The sequence below is a fragment of the Grammomys surdaster genome, unplaced genomic scaffold (assembly GCF_004785775.1).
Source record: "Grammomys surdaster isolate TR1022 unplaced genomic scaffold, NIH_TR_1.0 125846, whole genome shotgun sequence".
NCBI lineage: Eukaryota > Metazoa > Chordata > Mammalia > Rodentia > Muridae > Grammomys > Grammomys surdaster.
In genome coordinates this window covers 50,570-75,186 of record NW_021620672.1, presented here as the reverse complement: position 1 = coordinate 75,186, position 24,617 = coordinate 50,570, and the positions used below count along the sequence as shown (strand labels likewise).

The 24,617-nt window shown below is 39.4% G+C and overlaps 1 pseudogene; it reads right to left on the bottom strand.

The window, feature by feature from the left end:
* Window positions 1-7,386: 7,386 nt before the first annotated feature.
* LOC114640624 lies at window positions 7,387-8,167 on the bottom strand (annotated as a pseudogene).
* Between the last annotated feature and the right edge of the window lie 16,450 nt (window positions 8,168-24,617).

Below are 24,617 nucleotides of genomic sequence, written 5' to 3'. Positions count from 1 at the left end.
ACACTACAGTTATTCTTATTATTGTGCTTTCTCACAATATTTCTTCAGAGTGACCTTCTCTTTTACTTGGTTACAACTCCTATTATATTTCTTGAATAAAAATAAACATTTAAACCACTTTCTGCCCCTTTCGAGTAAAAGCAATAAAAATAAAATAGGCTTGCAGCAAAGCCCCACCACCATCAACAAACTCAGCCAATTTCAATGTGTAGCAAATATGCAGACCTTGGCTTTAGTTTATAACATAAAATGAACAACAGAGGATAGGCTTCACCTCTAAGTGCCCCCACAACACTAGCTAGCAATCTCATATATTTTATAAAATTCACTTAATCAAAAATAGGCACCCATGCAGAAACTTTGAAAGAAAAGCTGAAGAATATATATTCTTTAAAAAAAATGATTGATATTTGAAAATATTCGTGGGTATTTTCAAGTGACAATGCTGATCTGCTGATCCCCTTACTGTTCTGGGACAGGTGAGTTTTTAAGGGACTCTTTTATAGATTAGAGATAGTATGTTTGATAACGGGGAAGTGCAAATACTCTTAAGTGTCATGAATACAAGCGAAAGAAAATGAGTTAATGACCCTCAAGGGACTCACTGGGATGATGAATGTCTCTGTGTAAATGTGTCTCCAGCAGGAAATCAGCACTAATGAAGCCAGAGGAGGATGGGTGGATCTTAAAGTCAGAGTACTCAGGGGCGTCTGCTGTACAGAGGTAGGATGAGGATGGGACACAGGGACCAGTTTGTATAAGAAAATAGCAAACCTTTTGAGGCCATCTGTGGAAATGTCATGTAAGCTCATGCTAAATATATTTTCAAGGCACTCATTCACCCATAGAAGGCAGGGGGTGATCTAATCTAATCTTTGCCGACCCCGAGCCAGGGTGTTCTATGATTAGTTTAAACCCCAGTTCTGTTGACTAAAGTGTTTAGACATAGAAATCATATATACAATTAACAGGAAGTTAGGTATCAGACCCATGGAGAATTGATCATTTAGGGAAAGCTGAAGAGATGGCTCAGAGGTTAAGAACACTGGCTGTTCTTCCAGAGGTCCTGAGTTCAATTCCCAGCAACCACATGGTGGCTCACAACCATCTGTAATCTGTAATGGGATCTGATGGTCTTTTCTGGTGTGGCTGAAGATAGCTACAGTGTACTCATCATATATAAAAAATAAATAAATAATAAATAAAATCTTTAGAAAAAAGCCTAGGGTAGACATCAGAATGCTTAGACAAAGTCTGGTTAGACTCACTACACAGTCCAAAATCATAAACATGCAAGAGACCAAGTCACCAGAAGCTAGAGGAAGCACACTGCAAACATGCGCATAGAGCCCCCAAGAATTTCCTAATTCACATCGAGTAGAATCTCTAGAGTAAACAGATCTAAAATGCTTATAATTTGGGGAAAATATTGAAAACAAAAAACAGCCCTAGCAAATGGGGAAGATCAGTTTGAAACAACAATAAATGCCCAAATAATAAATTTAAAGGAAACAAAACTAATCTTTTTCCTTGTCATACACTATGCCAGCAAACCATAGGAGATAAGACAGTGAGGGAAGCAATAACAAAAGTGAAATTCTGCTAGGTGTAGTGGCACGTAGCTATAACCCCTGCCCTGCAGAGACTGAGGCAGGAGGACTGTGATACCCTACATAGTAAGATCCCATCTTTTACCAAATTATTCAAACTGGAGTTTCAAACCTATTCATGCATTGCTTTCTACAGGAAGTGGGATAACCGCTGAGATTTAGTTGTGATAAAGAGAACAATTTTGGGACAAACTTTTAATTACTAGTTTGCAGGAAAAGGATTTTGTCACCTATAGCTTCTTCCAGGTTATACCAAAACCCCACAAGCCCTCGATCCTCTACAACCTTTTTTGCCTTTGTTGAGATAACCTGAGAGTGGGTGAGTCAAAACCTCAACTGTGACCCAAGCCTTTATGATTGTCCTTTCTTCTCTCTTATCTAGGGGCATTCACTTCTGTTCCAGTTAGAGAGGAAAGCAATTGTCTCCCACGAATGCTCAATTCACTGACCTTCTTAATATCTTGGCCTTGAAGGGAAAATGTAGTAGTGGCTGGTATTTGGGTCCACATGGATCATCCTTTTGGGGAAATCTCAGGAAAGGTGGAGGAGTCCCAGTCATGAAGTTTCAAGGGTTGGAAAATATGTCATCCTTAGATTTAGGCATACCTCATTGTAAGTCTCCTGGGAAGGCTTTATCATGTCACAGAAGGCTTGAGAAAAATGCTCGCGCTGCCAACAAAGGAGTACACTAATGAATCTTTCCATGAACCACATCCTTTTCCCACAATGAACAACCAATAATTCCACTTTTTTTAGAAGATAAAAATTAATACTCGATCATTACAATTTTTAACTCATCCTAAAAAAAAAATTCTTGCAACCTTGAGAAATCCAATGTTCCAGAATTATTTCTCGAGGTGAATTTCCCCATAAAGTTTATAAGGCTGATTGTCCATAAAACAGTCAGAAAGTGATATCAATATTTTCCAACTCAGTAGGTCTTTACTATTTATATTGATTAAATAATTCAATTTAAGAATTGTGACCAGACAAAGCAGGTCTATGACAATGGACGTGGCCATGCTTCTTAGCATTTTCTTCACGTCACTGCCATCTAGTGTTTCATTTTATTATGGCTCACCAGCCAAATTACCATCATCAGCCTTGTTAGATGAAAGAAAAAAGGAACAAAGAACAACCTAAACATTCGATGTATCTATTATTAGACAACATTGCTTCTCACTTTTTATATCACTAATAACGTTATTTTTAAAGGGCCATGATAAGAGAAAACTTCAATGCTTTTCTTGGCTGCTTTGGAATGTTGTATTTTTAAGATGGTTTGATAAAAATTACAGAATTTGAGGTGTGGACTACTTTACAGATGAAACAGATCTGCTCAGGAAAGAAAATTTGGTTTAAGTCTTAGTTGGTACTCTTAAGGCTGTGAAGTTCAGATTAGAGTCATAGGATAAGTAGCCAGGCTCTATGTATGAATTGGCTTTAAGCTTTAAGAAAGTTAGAGAGAGACAGTATCTGGAAGTCATGGAAATAGTAAGGAGATGAGATTATGTCAGTCACCATTTGGTGGAATACAATGAAACGACATCTGACTCAACACTAAGAGAAAGTTAGATGGTCAGGGAGGATTCAGAGTTAGGGTCCTGCTTCAACTCCAAATGAAGCCTGTTCCTCCCACAGACCTTCAAAAAAGACATGTTTATATTATTACCACTGGGACACATAGCATGGTTGCTATGATTTTAGTGATATGAAAGAAATAATTTTCTGAACTTGGAGTATTACAGACAGACTATGGAGCAAGACTGTTTATCCTCTGTTCTTGATGTATGGTTACATGTAGACAGTAAGGGGGAGAGACCCCCCAAAACAGAACTTATATACTGCCCTCAGATCTCTGAGTCCTTATTAGTATCACAATTGCTCAATAGAAAAAAAGATGTTGGTTACAGTTTCTTGAGGTTTTTGTAATTGTATTATTTAGTGCTGAGTCATGCATGAAATTGTAAATGCCCGGTATATTAAATATATGAGCCTGAGAAGGCATTTCCCTAAAATGGTTGAGGAAATATTGATGAAGTTACCCATTTTCTTTAACTTATACTGAAAAATCACTTTAGAAAGTAGACTCTAAAAGCAATCACATATAAAAACATAATTGTGTGAATTTGACCCCATTTTTATTCATATTCTTTGAGAATTTCATACATGAATACTGAATTTATTTGATTTCCACACTTCCTTCGTGTCCTCTCCAGCTGATCTTGTTTGCAAAAATCCGATTACATATATTTTAGAAAGAGCAAGGTTCTCTGTTTTTGACATATGGTGGTGAAATTAGAGTTTAGCCAATGAAACTCAGTTATCCCTGGTCATGAAACTAGGTGTTAAAAAAGAGTAAGTTCAGCACTCAAGAGGCAGAAGCAGGAGGATCTTTGAGTTCAAAGACAGCCTGGTCTATAGAATGAGTTCCAGGCCAGCCAGGACTAGATAGAGAAAGCCTCTCTGAACAAAGAAAGAAAAACAAACAAAGTAACCCAAGGAAGTCATCATTTGAAAAATTCTATTTAAAGTTTAAAAAGAAAACTACTGCTCCAGTGTGAGATAAAGAATCTAAGAGATGAAATCTACCGTTGGTGCCAGGAACCAAAATCATCAGAGGCCAGAAATCTGTATATTGACACCAGGTGGTTATTTTTATATCTAAGTCACAGGAACAATAGTATGCTACTAAGAAAAACCTTCTATCTTCTTTGCCCTCACAGGGTTCATCTCTAAAGGGCAAAAATCGTATTGCTGATTTCAACTTTGGTTGTATGATGGTTAGCTTGAGTTGCTAACTTTATACAGTCTAAATCATGAGGGAAGGAAGTATCAGCAAGGGATTGTCTAGAGTATGCTGGGTGGTCTTGTGGGGAGGTTTGCCTTGATTACGTTAATTGATGAGGGAGGAGCCATCTTCATTGTGGGTGGAGCCATTCTCTGGGCTAGGGATCCTGGGCTATCTAAAACAAAGAAGACAAGTTATGAGTGTGCTATATTAATCCATTGTTCTTTTCTCTCAACTGTGGACAAGGTGTGATCAGTTGCTCCTAGTTCTTGCTGCTGTAGCTTCCCAGCAGTGCTCAACTGTGACCTGAACTCATGAGCCAAGTAAACCATTTCTTGCTTAAGTTCTTTGGGCAGGTAGGTATTTGGTCACAGCAAAATGAAACCAAACTGTGCCATGTAGTTAATACATTGCCTGTCAATTCTAAATTCAGTCTTCATCAATATGCTTGGAAGACATTGTGGTGGACTTTTAAATAATTCTTTGCCCAGTGGCCCAATGTTATTAGTAGAGAATGATGCTGTACATATGCTAGGGAAAAGAGGGCTTTCTTTTGTTGGCTTTGGTCCTCTCCCCTTACTATGCTCCCCCAGCCTGCAGCTTCTCCAGAGTATGTTGGCAAACATCATCTCCAGACAGTGTTTTCTTCACTACCTCCTTAGAGTTATCAAAGCAGCATACCATGGATGCTTCCCCAGCCCATCATCAGTGTCCCCAGCCACCCTTCAGACAGGTTTGTAATTAAGTCCAGAGGTATAATACCTACTTATGCACTGATGGTCCAAGCAGCCTAGAAGTCAGGTTTCTAAAAAAGTCACGGCAGCAAAGAAATAGGTCCCTCTGCCTTCCAACAAACTTCCAATGGATAGCAAGGACTAAAATTATAGCCAGTAGGATAAGTGAAGAAGTGGAGATAGTTCTTCACTATGTGCATTATCTCAGACCTGAAAGAGTATATGAATTGAATTCTTTTTTTTTATGAAAAAAAATTTATGAGGCAGGGAAAGAATCTAATGGAATCTCATTTGAAAACAAATCATATCTGAATCAATCAATCTGAAACAATACCAGAACTCAAAGTGTTCCATGTAGGGAATAAACAATATAGGTTTGTAAAACTTTTAAAGATACATATATATATATGTGCATGTATATATATATATATATATATATATATATACACATACACATATATATATATCTTTATTTTTTTCATAATTGAAGTTCTTTATATTTACAAAAATGAAATCAAGAAATACTGAAAACAGCAAGATTCTTTTTTCTTTTAATAACCAATCCCTGTAACGTGAATAGAAATTTACTCTAAGCTTCTTTTGGTAGAAATGCATTCCTAAATTAAAGTTATGATTAGATTAATGATATATCTGTAAGGTGAGCTTTCTATGCATTTTCCAAATCACATGACTAAAAAGCAGTTTTAATCATTTCCATATCTGCATAAACTGTTCTGCCATCCTGAGGAACATTCCTTGGTACCCTGCAGAGGACCTGGATACATGAAGCAAAATCTATTCCTACTGAAGACCAGTCACCCAACATTTAGTTCATCATTCTAACTTCCTCATAGAAATATTTATGAATATACCCCCTCACATGTCAGTATGTTATCAGAGAAACAAGCATTTTCGGCAGGAGAGCAAGTCATGAGTCCTGTCATGGAAAATAAAAAACAGAAAACAAAAACAAACAATCAAGACTGCATTCTGCTTTGATGTGGAAATAGCAAATGCAAGTGAGACAAAGTCAGTGAAAAGTCAAATAATTTATAGAACAGAAACCATCGGTATGTGCACCAGTGCTCACTTGTCTGACCACCTCTGCTCCTGGAGTAAAGCCATTTCAGCAGTCAGCACCCAGCAGTCAGGCAGCACGGCTGGACAACTGCTGGAGGGAGCATTGCTGTGTGAGGAAGGCTGAACCTCACGGCTCATCACAACCATTTCCAAAATTTAAATCTTACTATCTTCTTATAAATTAAGTGAATTGCATTGTGTTCCATAGTGCGATGACAAAAAAATAAAAAATAATAAAAACAAACCTAAAACCCTCATGTCTAGATTTAGAATATTATATTGTATAGCAATCCAAAACATTCAAAACAAATGAAATAGTTTAACTTATTCGAAAGGCATAGAAGCATTTCAGAGCATAATGAAATCCGATTATGTGCTGTGTGATGCAGAGAGTGGAGTCTAACATTCAGTCTCATTACAATGTTTTTTTAAATAAAAGTTCACTGTAGGACACTGTGTATAAACATGGGTAGGATAACCACAGACTTGTTTTGTAGAACCTTCGTGAGAATCTGAGACACAAGACATATTTCAGAAAGTCACCATATTATCCTTTTTTTTTTCCATGTGTTGGTTGTTTTGACATTTCTTTTATCAGGTATTCTACTCACACCAACAGTACATATGGTTTGCCAGGAAAATTAAATTCCCCCAATCAAACACCTTTCCGGATGCAGTACACTCAGATAAATCACTCTCATTTGAAGTGCTACCAGCATAGTCTTTGCAACTAGCCCAAAGCATATACTTTTTATAAGTTTTTATAAATTGTTTGTGGTGTTCATTATTATGTTTAATTCTTATGCCAAACTGTTTTCTGATGAAGACAGCATTGTGCTTTATGCAAGAATGGAAACCTCAAGATAATCACCATCAAGCTTCTATGACTTATGGGAAGACAAACTAAGATGGTCCACAGGTATAAGATGAAATCCACAATGTTGGAATTATAAATGTTTAGAATGGCCCAGACTAGAAGACAAGCCCAAACCACCAGTAGAAGAATGGAGTACGATATGGTCCAAGATGTATCCTTAGAGTCTTGTCTCAACCCTCAGTTTGAACTATGAGGATTGATCTTCAGTTCAGTCCAGCCAGCAGAAATTGACTGTGCATTTTTCCGTTGTACTTATTGTACAGAGTATGTACATTCTAGAAGGTTCCTTTAGTGCTACACTGTTGTACTTTTTGTCCCAGCGATTTGAGGGCATGCAAATTCCACAAAGTCGTCAATAAGAACAGGCCATGCTTCTTCCTCATCATAATTGGACATGTCATCTGCAATCATTGAACTGAAGTCTAACAGAAGATTCCACGTGTCTTTTGGTATTGATCGTTTATGGTGCTCCAACAAAAATTTATTCCATAAGTCTAAGAATTTAAATCTTCCATTAAGCACTAAGTTCCAGTCAGCAATGGCCATTTCTAGATCTAATCCTTTTTGTCCTAGATTCTTTGCAAAATTAAAAGTAAACTGGTAAAAATCCTTAAATCGTCCTGGTTCTTTCAATTCTTGTTCCATCTTGGGTATTTGGGCCTTTAGTTTTTCTATGCTGTCACATCCTAACTCTGTCATGCCATCCATAAACTCCTGTTTGGAGAACTCACACTGTGTGGCCACCCTGAACTTCCATGCAATGATCAACACACTGATGCTGGCTGGATCGAGGGCCAGATCATCACAGAACTGTTGTATACCATCTATTCCAATTTTATTTTCATCTTGAGGGTCTTTGTATCTAGTGTGCAGTTGTTCTAACTTCTTCCTGTCCAACGATTCTTTTACACTCTCCCGTGTATAAAGTTCTGGATTTTGAAAAAAATTATCTGTTGCAACGTCTAACTTCCAGTCATTTTGAGAAAGACAACTTGCTGCAGTTTTCTCACTAGATTGTGTGACGATCATAAACTGACGAACTTTATCCTTCTGCGATGATTTCAACTTGTTCATGTTGGTGTCCTCCGGACCTCTCCCCTCCTCCTCCGGCTCCGCAGCGAATGGGCGGTGGCCTGAATTAGAATTCTTATAAGAAATAGAAGCAACAGTTAGAGTCTGGGTATTACAAGATTGATTGTCTTCATGATAATGAACCAGCCAGCCCCACAGATGCTCACTCAAGAAGCTGGAAGTCTCAGGACAAGGGAGATCAATAATATAGATCAGTTTTAAAGGAGAAGATGTAGATGCTCTGTGTAAAGTCACGACTATGAGTCCTCAATGAGAGGGCTGAAGAAACTGGACTCTTACAAGCACAGGCGACAGCTGCATCAGTAGGTGCACTTGCTCAGAACGAACTGAACTTGCATGAGCTGGCTTTTTCTTATTCCACATTTACTCCACCTGGGAGTTCAGACTATTGGATGGTGTTATCAGTACTAAGGTCATGTCTTTCTCTCTCAATTACTTTCCTTATTGCCAGTCTTTCCTGAAAATGCTCTTATAGATATACAGAAAGCTGTGCTTTACCAATGTATTTCTCAATTCACTCCAAGTTAACTATCAAGTTCAGCCACCCTGGAGAAACTGATGGTTTCTATTACCTGATATTTCTACATACGTCATCATTTTCTTTTATTCTCCAAAGCAGTTTCTCACTACTGCAACCATTTGTTATATCTACAATCTGTTTTATTCTTCACACTATAGAGTGGTTTTAGTGTCTCTGACTAGCCCTTGAATGATGCCTTCAATTTCTTCTTTACATCCTTCTCAACTAGGATCCATTCAGACTGTCAAGGCAACTTACGGTGAGCCTAAACCCATCTCAGCCATATCATTCACCAGGTAGATGAACAGTGTTGTCCTTTTAAGTGAAAGAAACATCATAGAGCTGGGAGGCTGAGCCAGATTCTAACTCCTTTCAGATCAACCTTTTCAGTAACACATTCAGCATCACTGCGCAGTAACAGTGAAGACTAATGGTTATTTCATGTTTTGTTTTCACCTCATGATTCATTTACAGGGTAATCTAGAACAAACTTCTCAATGTGGTAGGAAAAATACCTCAATCAGTACCTTCAGTAGTATCTATGACCATTTCATCCAAATGACATTGGTGTGGCAATGAAAGGTACTTCCCATAGGATCTTATTACTTCTGTATAGTGTGAGCATCGGGTGTCAAATTCATGGAAAATCTCTGTTGGTATTCACCTACAAACACAGGTAGAAATTTTTGTCAGGTAGTCATCCAGTTGCTGCAAGCCCTTAATTATCAATGCTCATTTTCAGATGTGATTTGGGGACCTAGCAGAAAGGATATGTCAGCAGTACCTAAGCCTCGCTCACAGAATGCTTGAGATTTATGGACATTGATACCAAATAGAAATTAAACTAAACGTGGCTGTTCCATTGTTATTACATACCCTGGGGGTCTAATTTATCTCTTTATGACTGCTTACCCTTGGGATTTTATAGTTTCAAGTGATGCAGATTATTATAGCAACAACACTGCTTTTAAGGGTTGTTTTTTTTTTTGCAAAGAAAAATCATTTAGCTCTAGGTAACTTTCCTCAGTCTCTGCTAATTTTAGAACACCTAGCACATCACTAAATCACAATAATCTACCTTGAGAACCAGAAGTGAAAATTAAAGCTAGCACAGAAGTGATCTGTGCATGAATGGTATTCAGGTCCTTCTGCCTATCTTGAAAGGAAGAACCTCTATATTCACTGTGGCAGTTCTGAGCATGTGATATAGTGTATGCCTTTTCCAACACCCCTACCCCATAAGGTTACCAGACAAATTGTATCAATCAATATCTTTTAAATACAATGTAATATCTGACACATATTATACTGGATAACAAATATTCTTAGTATAACCCAAATATTTTTTGAGATAGTTATACAAAAATTTAGTCATAGACAAACAGAAATTTCAGGTTATCTGGACATCTGCTTTGGCTTCTATGTTAGTTTACTTTTTCATTACTGTGATAAAATGCCTGGTGCAAACAGACTAAGTAGGGAATGGTTCATTTTGACTCACTGTCAATCAAGGCAAGGAAGAACACTGCTCACATCGTTTCCAGCCAGGACACGGGGATGAACACTGCCGCTCAGTACACTCTCCTCATCTTATTCAGTCCAGAATCACAGCCTATGGGATGGTGCTGCCACTCTGAGGGCGGCTCTCTCCACCTCAGTTAATCAGTCTAGCAGCACATCCACAGACATGCCTGGGGTTAGTTTCACAGGGATTCTAAGCCTTATCATGTTAAAATACCTAATTAGGCCCTACAGGCTCCCTATAGGGTTTCATTCCTTACTGCTCAGCATCTAGGATGGATGTTTTTTTGTGTTGTGGTTGTTGTTGTTGTTGTTGTTGTTGTTGTTCTCTTTCTCCTCCTCCTCCTCCTCCTCCTCCTCCTCCTCTTTCTCCTTCTCCTTTCTTTTATTTATTTATTTATTTATTTATTCATTTATTTTGCCCAAATCCTAGTAATCTTTGTGGCACTTATTGGATGTTTATATTCACGAAGCTGAAGTGTACCATTCTCTTCATCACGTTTCATTCTTACGCACCATGGAAGGGCATAGCCACAGGTGTGAAGCTATTGTACAAATACACAGTCTGCTCTACCTCACCCAGGCCACCATACTCCCTCTTCAGCTGCCACAGACTCTGGAAAGTCAGAATGCAAATGGAGGAACTGTTTAGACCCAAATTTCAGCCATTTCTATTTAAGGTACAAATTAAAAAAGGGGATGTCCCTTCAGGGTCTCCACTTTCAGAAATGATTCTCTGGGAGTCTCTCCTGCCTGAACCCCACCTCATATTCTTCTGTTCCCTTAAACTTTAGAATGTGGGCTCACTGGTAAAGATCCCTCGAAAGCTAAACAGAAGAAGTCTCTCCAAAGACAAAGCTGCAGGCTTGCTGGGCACACCTGTGTATCTATGGCAGAATTACTAGAGTACACATGCCAACATTTTAAACGATGCACTACAAGAATGCTTTGAGAATGAAGAATAATTATAGGATTCAAAAATAACCAGTTATTGCAAAGAATACTGTAGAATCAGTGGGTGTCTTAAAAGTACTCGAAACCTAGAATAAAAAAATCTGTCTTCAGTTAACACGGTTTACAAAAGAATGGCTCATGGGGCTGAAGATCTCTCAGCAGAAGCCTGATAGTTTCAGAGAGAAAGAATAAGTGGTAAATATATAGGAGAGAGTTTTGACATTCAGAAGAAAAGACACAGAAGCGAGGTAAAAGTAGGTGGGAAAAATATGAATAAATATAAAATATAAATGCTCATAAATGATGAAATGTGAAAGAACTTATACTGAAAATACAACAAAAGCCAGGCATGGTGCTGAATGCCTTTAATCCCAGCACTTGGGAGGCAGAGGCAGGAGGATTACTGAGTTTGGGGCCAGCCTGGTCTATAGAGTGAGCTTCAGGACAGCCAGGACTACACAGAGGAAGCTTGACTTGAAAAAAAAAAAGAGACAAAAACAAGCCCCCCAAAAAACCCCACCAAAAATACAAGGGGGGACATAATGTGGGGAAAGAGAGAGAGGAGAAAGTAATGAAAAACAGACAGGCAGACAGAAAGAAAGAAAGGAAGGAAGAAAGGAAGGAAGGAAGGAAGAAAGAAAAGAAAGAAAGAAAGAAAGAAAGAAAGAAAGAAAGAAAGAAAGAAAGAAAGAAAGAAATATGCAACAACAGAGGAAAAACTCCCCCAGATATCTAGTATAGTAGAACGTAATATTGATGATGGTCAGTATTATCAGTTTTACACCTAGGAGATAGCCTCTGTGCAGACTTGTGAGGGAGGAATTGTGTATAGTACAATTGGTAGCCTATGAACACACCAGTAAAGGACTGTCCAGATTATCTTAATGGATGTGGGACGATGAACTTAACTGTGGGCAGGACCATTCCCTGGACAGGGGATCCTGAACTACAAAGTTGAGACAACAAGCTGCATAGTAGCCCACACTCATGCACTGGCCTCTGCCCCCTGTGGACATGTGACCAGCTGCTGCAGCTCCTGCTTCTGTGACTCCCCTTCATGGAGGACTGGAACCTGAGCTGTGAGCCCAGAGGTCACTAAGTTGTCCTTAGTGGTTTATTGCAGCAAAGGTTGGGTGGGATGTAAGACAATATTTAAAGCACAAAAGGAAAAACAGGTTCTTCAAAAGAAAAAACGGGGAGGGGTCAAGTTGAGACCAAACTTTCTATTACAATGTCATATACACCAAGACATTTAAATAACTAATCTCTTGTGTGCTCCTCTCTTGTGCACACTCCCTTATCTTATTCTCCCTCCCTGTCCCCTGCTTGTCTCTTTCTGTGTCTGTCTCTATGTTGCACTCTCCCTTCCTTCCTTCTTGCTTCCTTCTTTTCATCTTCCCTCCTTCCCTCCCTCTCACTCCCTCCCTCCCTCCTTCCCTCCCTCTGTTCCTCCCTCCATCTCTTCCATGCTCCTTTCTTTTCTTATTGGTGTGGGGATGAGAACCAGGGCCTGTGGATGGTAAGCAAGCTTTATTATATTACTAAGTTACACCTCCCACCCCTCTTAGCCTTCAAAAAACTGTTGTAAGATAGTGAAAGCAAGTAAATTCACCCTACAAATTCATAACATTGATTTGTTGAGTTATAAAAAGGTTGTCATTAAATGCTAATAATGAATATCTTGAACATCATGGAATTCACAGGTTTTGAAAAGACTCCAGTAGGAATAACATTTCTAAAACGTTAACAAAGGAGAGTCATAAACTAGGAAGGAACTGCAAAGGACTGGTGGCTTTATAAGAAACAAAAACGTAACAAATTATAATCTTACACAAAATTGTCATAGTGTGTGTGTGTATGGTGTGTGTGTCTATGCACATGGGTGTGGAGAGAGGGGGGAAGAAGGGAGGGAGGGACAGAGAGAGAGAGAGAGAGAGAGAGAGAGAGAGAGAGAGAGAGAGAGAATTAACAGTGTAGCCAGAGACAACTGTTAGAAACCAAGAAGACCCTGCTTAGGTCCGTTTCCATATCTTCAGCCTCTGCCTGGGTTTGCCTTTGATTGCTCAGCTATTGCTGTCTCTCACTACTCTGTTAGGCCTTCTCTCCCTTCATTTGTGCTCAGTCCCCAGATAGTCTTTCCTCCATCCAGCAAGCTGCACAGTTTTCAAAACATAAACTGTGTCTTATCGTTCCCACCTTACAACATGTGAAGGGGGCCACATTTCCTCTTAAATAAAACTGGGTGGTTACCCTGACACCAAACTTCAGTGTCATAGATTCCTTGTGACCTCTGTGGACCCAGCTTTGTCTTGTCTTTTCTTTCCTCTTCTTCCTTTCCCTCTTTTCAGCTTTCTTCTCCTTTCTTCCGTCTCAAATCACAGGTCTCCTTTGAACATGCATCAGCTTCTAGAGTTAGAAGTCTCTTCCCTCTTCCTTCTTTAATTCCTTGCTCCCTCCCTCCCTCCCTCCCTCCCTCCCTCCCTCCCTGTCTCCCTCCCTCCCTGTCTCCCTTGCTTCCTTCTATTTTTTTCATGTCCTTGCTTGCTTGCTTGCTTGTAGTACTAGGGGTTGAACTCAGGGCTTCATGTATCCCAGGAAAGCACAATATCACTGAGCTATAGCCTTCACATTCTTTTCTTTTTATTTTGAGATAGGATCCACCAAGTTGCCCAGACACAAACTGGGGCCTGGAGGAGCTTTGATCTTACAATCCCCGCTCCTCAGCCTCCTAGATAGTCTTGAAATACAATCCTGTTCCATCAGTCTCAATTTCTTATCATTTTTTTTCTTTTCTGCTTTAGCAAGCGCCTTCACAGTAAGACAGTAAGAATGCTGAGCCTCTTTCTTGTAGCTCCTTGACCGGTGGTCGCTGGTCTCGATCCCTCCTTTCTAAGCTACTAAGGAAGTCTTTCTATCTCCCCTTTACCAGACCATTCCTGTTTGCTCCCTAGAACAACAGGTTGCTGTCTCAGTAACCATTTCCACCACTGAGAAGTGTGGCAAACTCAAATGGACCATGTCGTCTCTATGTCTCACTTTTCCCATATGACAAATGAAGACAAGGAGTATCCCTGTCTCTGGGATTTGGGGAGTGAGTAAGAAACCATGCATAGAGAATGTGTACTGGAAACTCATGCCTGGAATGTTCTAAGGTCCAATCAAATGTGGTAACTATTTTAAATACATATTTATTTTGAAGCTATATAGTGTGAACATATGTGTGGGAGAAGGGGAGAGATAGAGACAGAGAGAGAGACAGAGACTCAAAGGAGGTAGGCTTCAAAATAGTTATGTGATTTGACATAAACATAACTATAAATCATGAATTCCCTCATTAAGCGAGAGGGAGGAGCCTTGGAAGAAGCAGGATGGGTACAATCAATGGGATCATGTTGCCCCCTAGTGACAGCAAAGGGTGAGTAATGAAGTAAGGTGTCAGGGATCTGGCTTACCTAGAAACACACACACACACACACACACACACACACACACACACACAAGCATCACACAGGCAGTATCTTGGGAGGGACATCCACCAGGTAACACAACAGTGAAAGCAAATTATGTTTTCAGAACAGTCACCATGTTAGACAAAGCCTGCAGGCTTCACTGCAATTCTTCTTTGCCTAGCCGTTACCTATGAGTTCATTTAAACAAGAATATAGAGTCTCTCTCTCCCCCACTGCAAATAAACTCAGTAAGCCTCCTCCAGACAAAGAAGAAGCTGTTCACACACACCTGAGATGGAAATATAGTTCTGTCCAAATTTGGACTATGGCTCTTGAAGAAAGATTCATCATTTCAGATACATTTGAAGAGGGTGACAGACATGAAAAATGTTCAGGCTATGACAGGGTTAAATCTGAGCTGCTCAGGGGACCAGAGAAGGTCATGGCACCCACATAGGAGGGCTGCACAGTCACAAGGCTCTTTGTTAAGCAAGTGGTATAGGGGAAGAGTTGATGAACAGGGAGGGGTTTGTATATGGCTCCAAGGGTAACCCCAACAGAGTCAGTTCACTTAGAAAGCATCATGAGCCCAAGATGGCAACCTGAGTGTCTACACTCCTAAGCTGGATGGCACACTGGCTTTTTCCAAAGTGACATGATATGCTGGATAGGATTTTGTTTTCATCCATTTGATCCAAGGTAGGGTCATCTGGGAAGAGAAGACTTCAATAGAGAAAAATGCCACCACTAGATTTGCAAACAAATCTATGGAGCATTTTCTTTATTAACGATTGATGTGGGAGGGCCAAGCCCAGAGTAGGTTGTGCAGCCCCTAGGCAAGTAGTCTAGGGTTCTATAAGAAAGCAGACTGAGGGAAATATGGTCTCTGCTTTAGTTCCTTCCTTGAGTTCTTGCCTTGCCTTTCTCTCATGACAGACTATAATGTGGAAGTCTAAGTCAATAAACCCTTTCTGCCCTAAGTTGCTTTCAGTCATGATGTTCTATCATAGCAATAGAAAGCAGACAAAGATACCCAAAGTTTCATTCTTTTTGGAAAACTTGCCCCCATCCTTCTTCCCTTCCATCCTCTCTCCTTCTCTTTCTTCCTTCTTTACCTCCTCTTTTTCAGAGATACTCATGCATATACTTTGGAAGGATCCTTCTGATCAGATAATGAATCCTGAACAAAACCCAGAGTTGGCAGTGTACTTGATTGTCTACAGAAGAGAATGAGTTTGGTGTTGGGATCTTCCAATTCATTCAGAAAAGCTGGCTTGGGAGTCCCCAAAATGTCTGTGCATCACTGTTTCTATAGCAATCAGATACATAAGAATAGGCAAGACAAATGAGCCAGACAGAAGAATAATTTATACTGTCATTGCTCGGTCATAAAAATCATGAGGGTATTTGCAAGGGAGGGGATATTTATTTCTTGGCCTGCTTGCTGTTAATAAGGTCATTTGTTTTTATACATCTTTGTGACTCTGGGAACTGAATCACTGCTAAAGTGTGGCATCTGAGGAGTCTCAGGATGGGGTGACTTCAAGGGCAAGATGCAATAAGGACCACTAATTACACTATTGGGAAAGCAGTGGTACCTTCAGATGTCAGGGTTTCAAAGAAAGATACCTCTGCAGAGAACATATAGTTGTTGTCCTTTCTGATAATCCTTTTTAACTTGGGCCTCTAAACCATCAGTGCTCAGGCTACTTCTGATACACTTACATTACTATGCTCTGTTTTGTGCTTGATGTCCTTGTCCTTTGCTCCGACCTTTGTCTTCCACTCTTTTTGGTCATCTGTGGTTTAACTGATCACTTTATATGATTTAATTTTCTTCCTATATTAACATATATGTTATGCTTTTGAAAACTATACCATCTTACTGGTTGTCCTAGCAACAACATCTGCATTTACAACGAATCCATGTCCTTCAGAGAGTGTCAGAATAATTCATGGGTTATGAACTTGTTATGTCTTTGCTTTATGATAAAATGCTTGTAATTCCTCCCCTGAGTCTCATGCATCACTGACTTTACTCACTTTAGCTATACATAAGCACACAGAGACATATGCATTACAATGTACACTATGCAATTCAATACATTTTCCTGTTATTTTGGACAAATTGTGGGATCACTTATGAATTTGAAACTTTCCATTTGTTCTCCTTTGTTCCTTGTTTTTGAACTCAGCTCTTGATTTTGAAGCTTTGTTTCTAACTTTATCCATGAAGAATATCCCCTAACATTTCTTGCAAAGCAGATCTACAGCTAATGGCTTCCTTCAAGGTCTTTGTTTCTTCTTTGGTTCTAAGAGGTGACTTTCTGTAATAGAATTCTTCTATATGCCAATTTTCTTTCCCCATTCTTCACTTTAAACCTTTAGTCTCCCTTTATATTATTTCTATGAAGAATTAAAATGTAGTTCTTACCTTGGGCCCTTGACAGATGAGCATAGCTTTGTTTATTCCTCTGCTTCCTTTCAGGACGTGTGTTTTATCTGTATTTTGAAACAATATGCCCGCTTCAGTATTATTCTGTTTATTCTGTTTGTGTTCTCTGAGCTTTCTGGGACTGCGGTCTGGTGACAGGGATTAATTTTGGAACTCTCCTATTTAAATATTTCCTCTGTTTTGTTTTCTGTTTCTTCATTCTCCTGTATTCCTAGTGTATGCATAGTACGCCTTTTAAGACTATCCCATGGTTTGGCTTTTCTATTGCTTTCTTCCTAGTCTTTTTCTGTTTGCTTTTCAGTTTTGAGGCTTCTACTGAGACATTCTCACATATGCTTAGAGATTCTGTTCTCAGTTTGGACTCATGCTCTCTTCCAGTGTTCAGCCTAGCAGAGGTGCTCTTCATTTCTAGCATGTGTTTTGTTTTGTTTTTTTTCTCCTTCTCATTTCTAACAGTCTCCTTTGGTTCTTTTTAACAGAATGGCCATCTCTGCCTCCATCACTTGTATGCCCTTGCATCTTGTCTCTCTGTCCACATGAGAGCTTAGCATCATAACTACAGTTGGGTTCTTTGGGTCTGTTTCTGATGATTTTTCTGTCTCTTCCTGTTGTAGTTTTTATTTGTTTATATTGATGGGTTTATGATTTGGACTATTTTTTTCTTTTTCAGCATTGCTTATAACTTTTTACCTTGGGAGATAAGTGTGATATATTAAGTAAAAAGAATTGTAGCAAATATCCCTTTAAAGATTTCGTGAGAAAGAGTAGGAGGCAGGGATAGCATTTATAGTGCTGTGGTCAAGGCCGGGACTTAGGTGAGCCTGTGTCTTGTGGCTGTGACCCTTACTATTGTTTCTCAGCTTTGTCCTTGTTAAGATGGAACAGTGTCTTCAAACTTTTCAGTGCTGGATCTATTTTCGAAAAGCTCCTTAAGCAGTGCCTGGCGTCTATGTAGTCTCAATAATGGGAGAATTGAAGTGAACCCAAAATAAAAAGATACTACATCCATGGAAACTCTATTAAGAGCACCAAATAAGCTTGCCAGTCCTGAGACAGACCATTAGAGAAGCCTCTGAAAACAGTAGAACCCTTGGCCATTTCTAGGTTTTCCCACTAGTGGCAGAGTCTATTTTTGTTTTTTCCCTTCTTGGTCCTTACCTATAGCACAATTGTTTCAACTTTCAACTTCTTCCACGTCCAAGCTAGTGGATGCCTGCAGGTGTCTGCTGAAAGCACAGTTTGCTTGTCTGGAGGCAAAGTAAGTTGATATGCTAACTTTCCCTTTCTTCTGCTTTGTTTCTCTCCCAGGAGAAGTCTGAGTGCACAGCAGGAATCAAGTGCCTGCAACCTGGCTAAAGTTCTAATCTCTGGTATAAACTACAACAGAAAAAACTTACCACACCCAGACAAAGTTATAGCAAAGTCAAACGGCACCAATGTCAGTGAGGTCATTTAATGTGCCAGGCTTGGTTTATACACTCTCTTCTGGAAGTATGTCTAATGTCCTCCTATGAAATACTTTGGGCTTTTCATTACAATTTCCCTAAATCCACATACCGGTTTTTTTCCCCCACCAAGTAGTTCATCTTGAATGATGACTGTCATCTGGCACTGCCAGATTTCCATTCCATTAATGGAAAAGAAAGGGTCCCTCCCATGCCTGAGTTTCTGCCTGCCTGCTGTGTTTATTGTTCAGTAGCCCTGAAAGCTGATGGACCCTCCAGTATTTATGTTTCTAGTCTGGAAAATAGAAATAATAGTTCTTACCTCTTTTCATTTCAGGACGGTTATGTATCTATATAGACAAAAAGAAATTAAGATTTTTTTTCAACTTGTGGTATGTAGGTAAGTATCAAGCCTTTTTACTCTCGTGTGTATATGTGTACAATTGTGTCTGTGCAATTATGTGTGTATGTGTACTTGTGTATTCATTTTAGTCTTAAGTTTAGACTCCTCATCAGTTTTTTTGTCATTATTTAGTGACACAAATACATGTCTCATGAACCTGAAAGATTTAAACCACTGAAATAGGATTAAGTCTCTTGTTCTTTGCTGCCCCCAGTTTCCCCTACTATAAAATGGAACATATAAATCATTGGATTAAAAAAAATGGTTTCTAGTTCTAACACTTCATGACTCTGGTAAGAAACAGACATTAAAGTTTGCCTGTCCCATTTCAGTGTGAAGCATGCTACACAGGGGCAGAGTCAGACAGCTGCCAGAGTCACCTGCCTTTAGGATACAGGCTCCCAGGCTTAGTCCTAGACCTGCACATGCTGATCTCCCAGGGCAGGGTCTAGGACACTGGTGTTTTGCACAGCAAAGCAGGAGTTCTCACTAACTAGCCTGCATATTTCAGGAAGGTGGGGAGCATACTGCAGGTGACATGTGAGGACTTCCCAGTGAGCATCCTCATGGGAGTTACCATGGGGAGCTGGCACCTCTTTCATCTATCCAAACTTTCTACTGCTCAGATTGCCATTCAATCCTTACTTCTCTTTGTTACCAGACAATCAACAAATATGTGTCTACATGCATCCTTTTTAAAAGCTCCATGACGTAAACTATAGTAAAATTAGATTTTTCCATGTGATTAAGAGTTTGCCTTATGGAGAGCTTTTGGGGCTGCTTGGCAAGAATCTGACATGGGCCAAGGACAAGGAAATGGGCTGCTTGGCAGGAATATGACATTGACCAAGGACAAGCAAGTAGTCTTCAGGCAGGAATTTGACATTAGGCTAGAACAAAGAAGTAATTTCAGGCAGGAATCTAAATCTTAGGCTAGAACAAGGAAGTAGGCTTCAGACATGAAAATGACCTTGGGCTAGGACAGGGAAGTAGGCTCAGATATTTTGGTCATCCTGATAAGCCCTTAGAAACAGTGATCACAGGAATGCTTATGTAATTGGGATTAATGCCTTGCATTTTCTTTGACTATTTGTGTTTATTGTCTTGCCTGTTCCTTGACTATTTGCATCTATTGTATTGCTAGTTCCTCAACCTAGAACTGACCTCAATACTTACATGCAATCAAAATGGTATAAAAGCATAAAAGGAAGAGGGGGATGGGATAGGGGGGTTCTAGGGAGGGGAAATGGGGAAAGGGGATGACATCTGTATGGTAAATAAATAAAATATCCAATAACACCAATAAAAAATGTTCTTGCTACAAAAAAGGAGTTTGCCTTAATATTATTATTATTAATATTATTAATATTAATAATTTTGTTTCATGACTCATCCCCTCCTGTAGTATCCTCAGTCTCCCTCCTCTAATTAAGGGACAGAAACAAAACATTTATCATTTTGAGTATAAATGGCAGGCACTAAACCCAAATTTAAATGTTTTCTTAATTTGTATGCTAAGACAGATGTTTCCTGGGAGATCCTGTAATCCTGTATGTGCAGAATTAACTGAGCAACAGGGAGCTTGGCAGAAAGGACAGGCTTTGTTGTCTATTTATCAAAAGGCTTTGGGCAATTAAGCTCCTTAAGCCTCAGTTTTATAGCAAGAGGAAATAGAAGACAAGGACCAGTCCCTCACGTCTCAAGGGTCACATGAAAAAAGGAAGTAGATTGGTTGTAAGTTACTTTGGAAAGCTTCATTTTGCAACTGTTTTTCATTTTTAAGAGTATATTATATTAATTTTAAGTTCCATTAGAAACCCGTGGTTTGATTCATTTCATTAAAATTATGCTGATCTTCTCTGCCATGTTCCCTCCCTTACCTTCTGCAGGGATTTAGTTAAGTGAAGCAGATTTGGCTGTGTTATCCAGACATGGAACCAGAGCAGCAAAATGGCTGTTGGAGTTGCGCCTTAATTTTGTAGACAATGCCTAGAGGGAATGGAAGACCCAGGAAGATGTCCAACACTCACTCTGTCATATGATCTTCCAAGTAGTCTCCTCCACTAGAAGCACATGGACCCCAAGGCCATTGTCCAACCATCTTCCATATTTGCCCTTTCCTGGTCCTGCCATCATGGGGCATCTCTATTTGTGTGTATGTGTGTGTGTTTACTCTTTGTATTCAATTTTATCAATCCCTCAGGTCCATTCAGTTCCTCCTAGATACCCTACACACCACACCCCCTCCCAACTCTGTGCACTCCTTTCATAATCCACTGAGTATCCTAAGTGTTGTCATTGTGTGTACAGATGTAGGGCCATTCTACACTTTATGCATCCCAGAGAGTGTGTATCCTAACAGGAGCCAATTCTCTCAGGAAAACTGATGCTACCTCCCCTTTCCCAGCAGCCTTCACCTTCCAAAGCTCCTCAGTCAGGGCCAAGGTTTCATGAGCCTCTTCCACATCGAAGCTGACTTTCTGACTGGATTGATCTTGGGCGGGTTCTGGACAGGATGCATTGCACTCCCAGACTCAGGAGGACATCTTTATTCCTATTGAAATACTCAAACTCCCCTTCAGGCTACCTCAGAGGAGCACAATGCTCTTCAAGCCCCAGAAACACAGCTCCCAACTCTGGATATTTCCTTCTAACCCCACTCACAGCTTTGTGACCCAAGAGTGTTGTAAAGGCTGAGTAGTTTTGAAAGACCAGAAATATTGTATTTATGAAGCCATACCCACAAGAGATGTGAAGGACACCAGAGTAGAGGGCAAATTGTGGCATTTGTCCTGCTGACTGGGAGGAATCAAAGGTTAGGAAAGACAGTTGGTTTTGGTCCCCTAAAAAATCATACAAAATGAGCAAAACTAACAGAACACTTGTTAATAGGGCACTATTGTTAATAGTGTACTATAGTGAAACCATCAGGCCTGCCTTTGCCCAGAATGAATCTGTGATGCCATGCAGAATGACTATCTGGATAAGACACAACTCCTCTTTCTGCTACAGACAGAAACCTTTCAAGGTTGAGCCCTGGTTGCTTTGTGAATTCTGTCAAAGTGGCCAGATGGATTGCTGGTCCCCATTCAGCCCTTCCTCTGCTGGGCTAGGAGGTGGGCCTACTGATTTTCTTTGTTTTTCTCCCCTCTAGTGTTCAACTTGGGAATTACATACCAGGTCTTCCAAAGACTGTTAAACACAAATTTCAAAAGGGTTAGTGCTATGTTTTGTATAAACATTTTTTTTTTTTTTTGGTCTCGTTTAAGAATGTCACTAATCTCAAGTAGCTGTTTTGGGAGGCAGATGTGTTAGGATTTTAGAGAGAGAATTGGGATCCTCAAAGACACAGTGGACATTTGCACTGTTCTGATTTTATCAATGGGTTCTTTTTCACTTCAGCTAGACTTAACTGAAGTGGGCTAAAATTTTTCCTTCAAAATTAGCTCTTGATACTGTTTGTCCACACCTCCCGCTTTGTACTTCAGAATTCACCTATTTAAGGCTGCATCTTAACTTCACAATTTGCTTATTTTCAAAGTTGCAGGGATGTACAGTTGATGCCCCCCCCTCCAGAAATAAAGCAGCATTGATGATAATAATTTATGTCTGAGATCAGCTTGAGGATGGTTCTTGTATCTGCATGTGGCCTATATACTGAGAAGCCAGTCAGTCAGATATGCAGAATGAAGGCCATTCAGCTCTGTGTGGGTTTTTCTCTTTCCTCTTCACAGCTGTAATTCATATGGTTTTACTGATGTTTTCACCGAAATAAGACAATAACTCTATTAGCTGCACTTTAATAAAAGCATACATAGTAAGTGATTGGGACACCCGAGACTTTTAAAAATTTATTTATGAAAATCTAAATAGTTTTTCATGATGCCATGAACCTGTACTGACTGTCTTAGGTAGCTGAGGCAGGAGGATAGCTAGCCCAGAAGTTCTAGCTCAGACTAAAGCAACAAAGAGTGAACCTGTCTCTTAAAACAATGGTGAGTGGTGGAAGACTTTTTTTATTCTGCCACTGATTCTGAAAGCCTTTTGCTACTGGACCAGCATTCCAAGTACACTGCGTGAATATCCGTTAATCAGCTTGAGTCTACTGAGACTGTTTGAGATTTGTTTTCTCTTGTTCCCTTTTCATTCATTTATTGTCACACATATGAAAAACAGTGAATTTTCATTTGGATAACAATAGCTATGTGGAAATGCAAAGAGTGGTACAAATCACTTCCTATTAAAATCTTTTAACCAGAAATTGAATATTTACTTTTCTGTTAACTAATATCAGTGTGTACACACGTACATAACACACACACACACACACACACACACACACACACACACACAGAGAGAGAGAGAGAGAGAGAGAGAGAGAGAGAGAGAGAGAGAGGTATATATTAATTTAGGATATGCAACCTAATGATACATAACCTGGAGTTATTCTTCACTTATGTTTTTTCCTTCAATATTGTTTCAGCAGTGAATCGAATGACGTGAATATTTGTAGATTATTCAATGTGTTAACAAATTGCCCTGTAAAGTTTTGAATCATGTGATGTAATCATTTTAAAACCTTTTCAACCTAATTTACACAAGTTGTAACATTTCCGTGAGTTGTTGCTTGATTGACAGCAAGGTTAACCATTTTAAACCACTGGGTATTTTTATTGTTTCTTATCTGTAGTAACAATTTACTTTCCTTGACAACTCTTGCTACCCAGATATTTATTATTATTATTTATAGTTCTTCATTATATGTAAGGTCCTGGATGTCACATACCAGCAATGACATCTAAAAAGATGAAGTACAGAAATATAAAGGAAAATATGAGCTACAAGTTCACCTGCTGCATGAGGGTTAGATGCCTTCACTTATTTATTAATATATTCCACAGCAGAAATAATGTGGTCCGGTGCGCGGAATAATTAATATCACTATGTTCCGATTATTGTTTACTTTTTCTTGGACCAGAAATAAAAGTTAAATGTGTACTTGACTCCTATTGCCTGATAATATTTATTTCCGTTCTGCCAGCTCCCATTTCTTCTTTTACTTCAGTTTGAAAGAGCCTCTCACCCTTGCTCTTTACCCCAGGGTCTGGATTTTCCAGAAAGTTCCTTTTAGAGGTGCCTGCTCTTAATTACCTTGTACGACTTTTTGTATTCTCTTGTGTTCTTCCTTTCTTCTTGTGTTCAGCCTTCTTGTAGAGGCCTCTGTTCTCTGCTCAGCTTTGGAATTCAGAGCTCAGCCAGCACAGCATCTCTTTCTTCACAGTCCTCTCTGCCCATCATTCTCAGGGCTGCTCCAATGCTTTTATTCATCCATGAGTGTTTCTAAGTTTTTGATTCAGACTGCAGTATGTCTTCATTAGATTTATGTTGGTTTTTTTCTCTTGATGTGGTTATTGTGGTTTTTTTCGTTGATATATTCCTGTACGAATGGAATATGTACATGAGTAGTATTTGCCATTCGCCTCTATAGAATGTGGGTTTTCCTATATCGATCCTTGGATTAATTAAAGTTCCCTTGAATGTTAGATGATGTATTTCCTAGGATTGCAATCTGAAGGGCTAACTTCAGAGATTAAATCAAGTTTTGATGTGTAGGAAGCCAGCAAATTCATTACTATTGCATTGTCTTGACATGATTCTTGGGTTTTCTGATGACCTTAGATAGTTG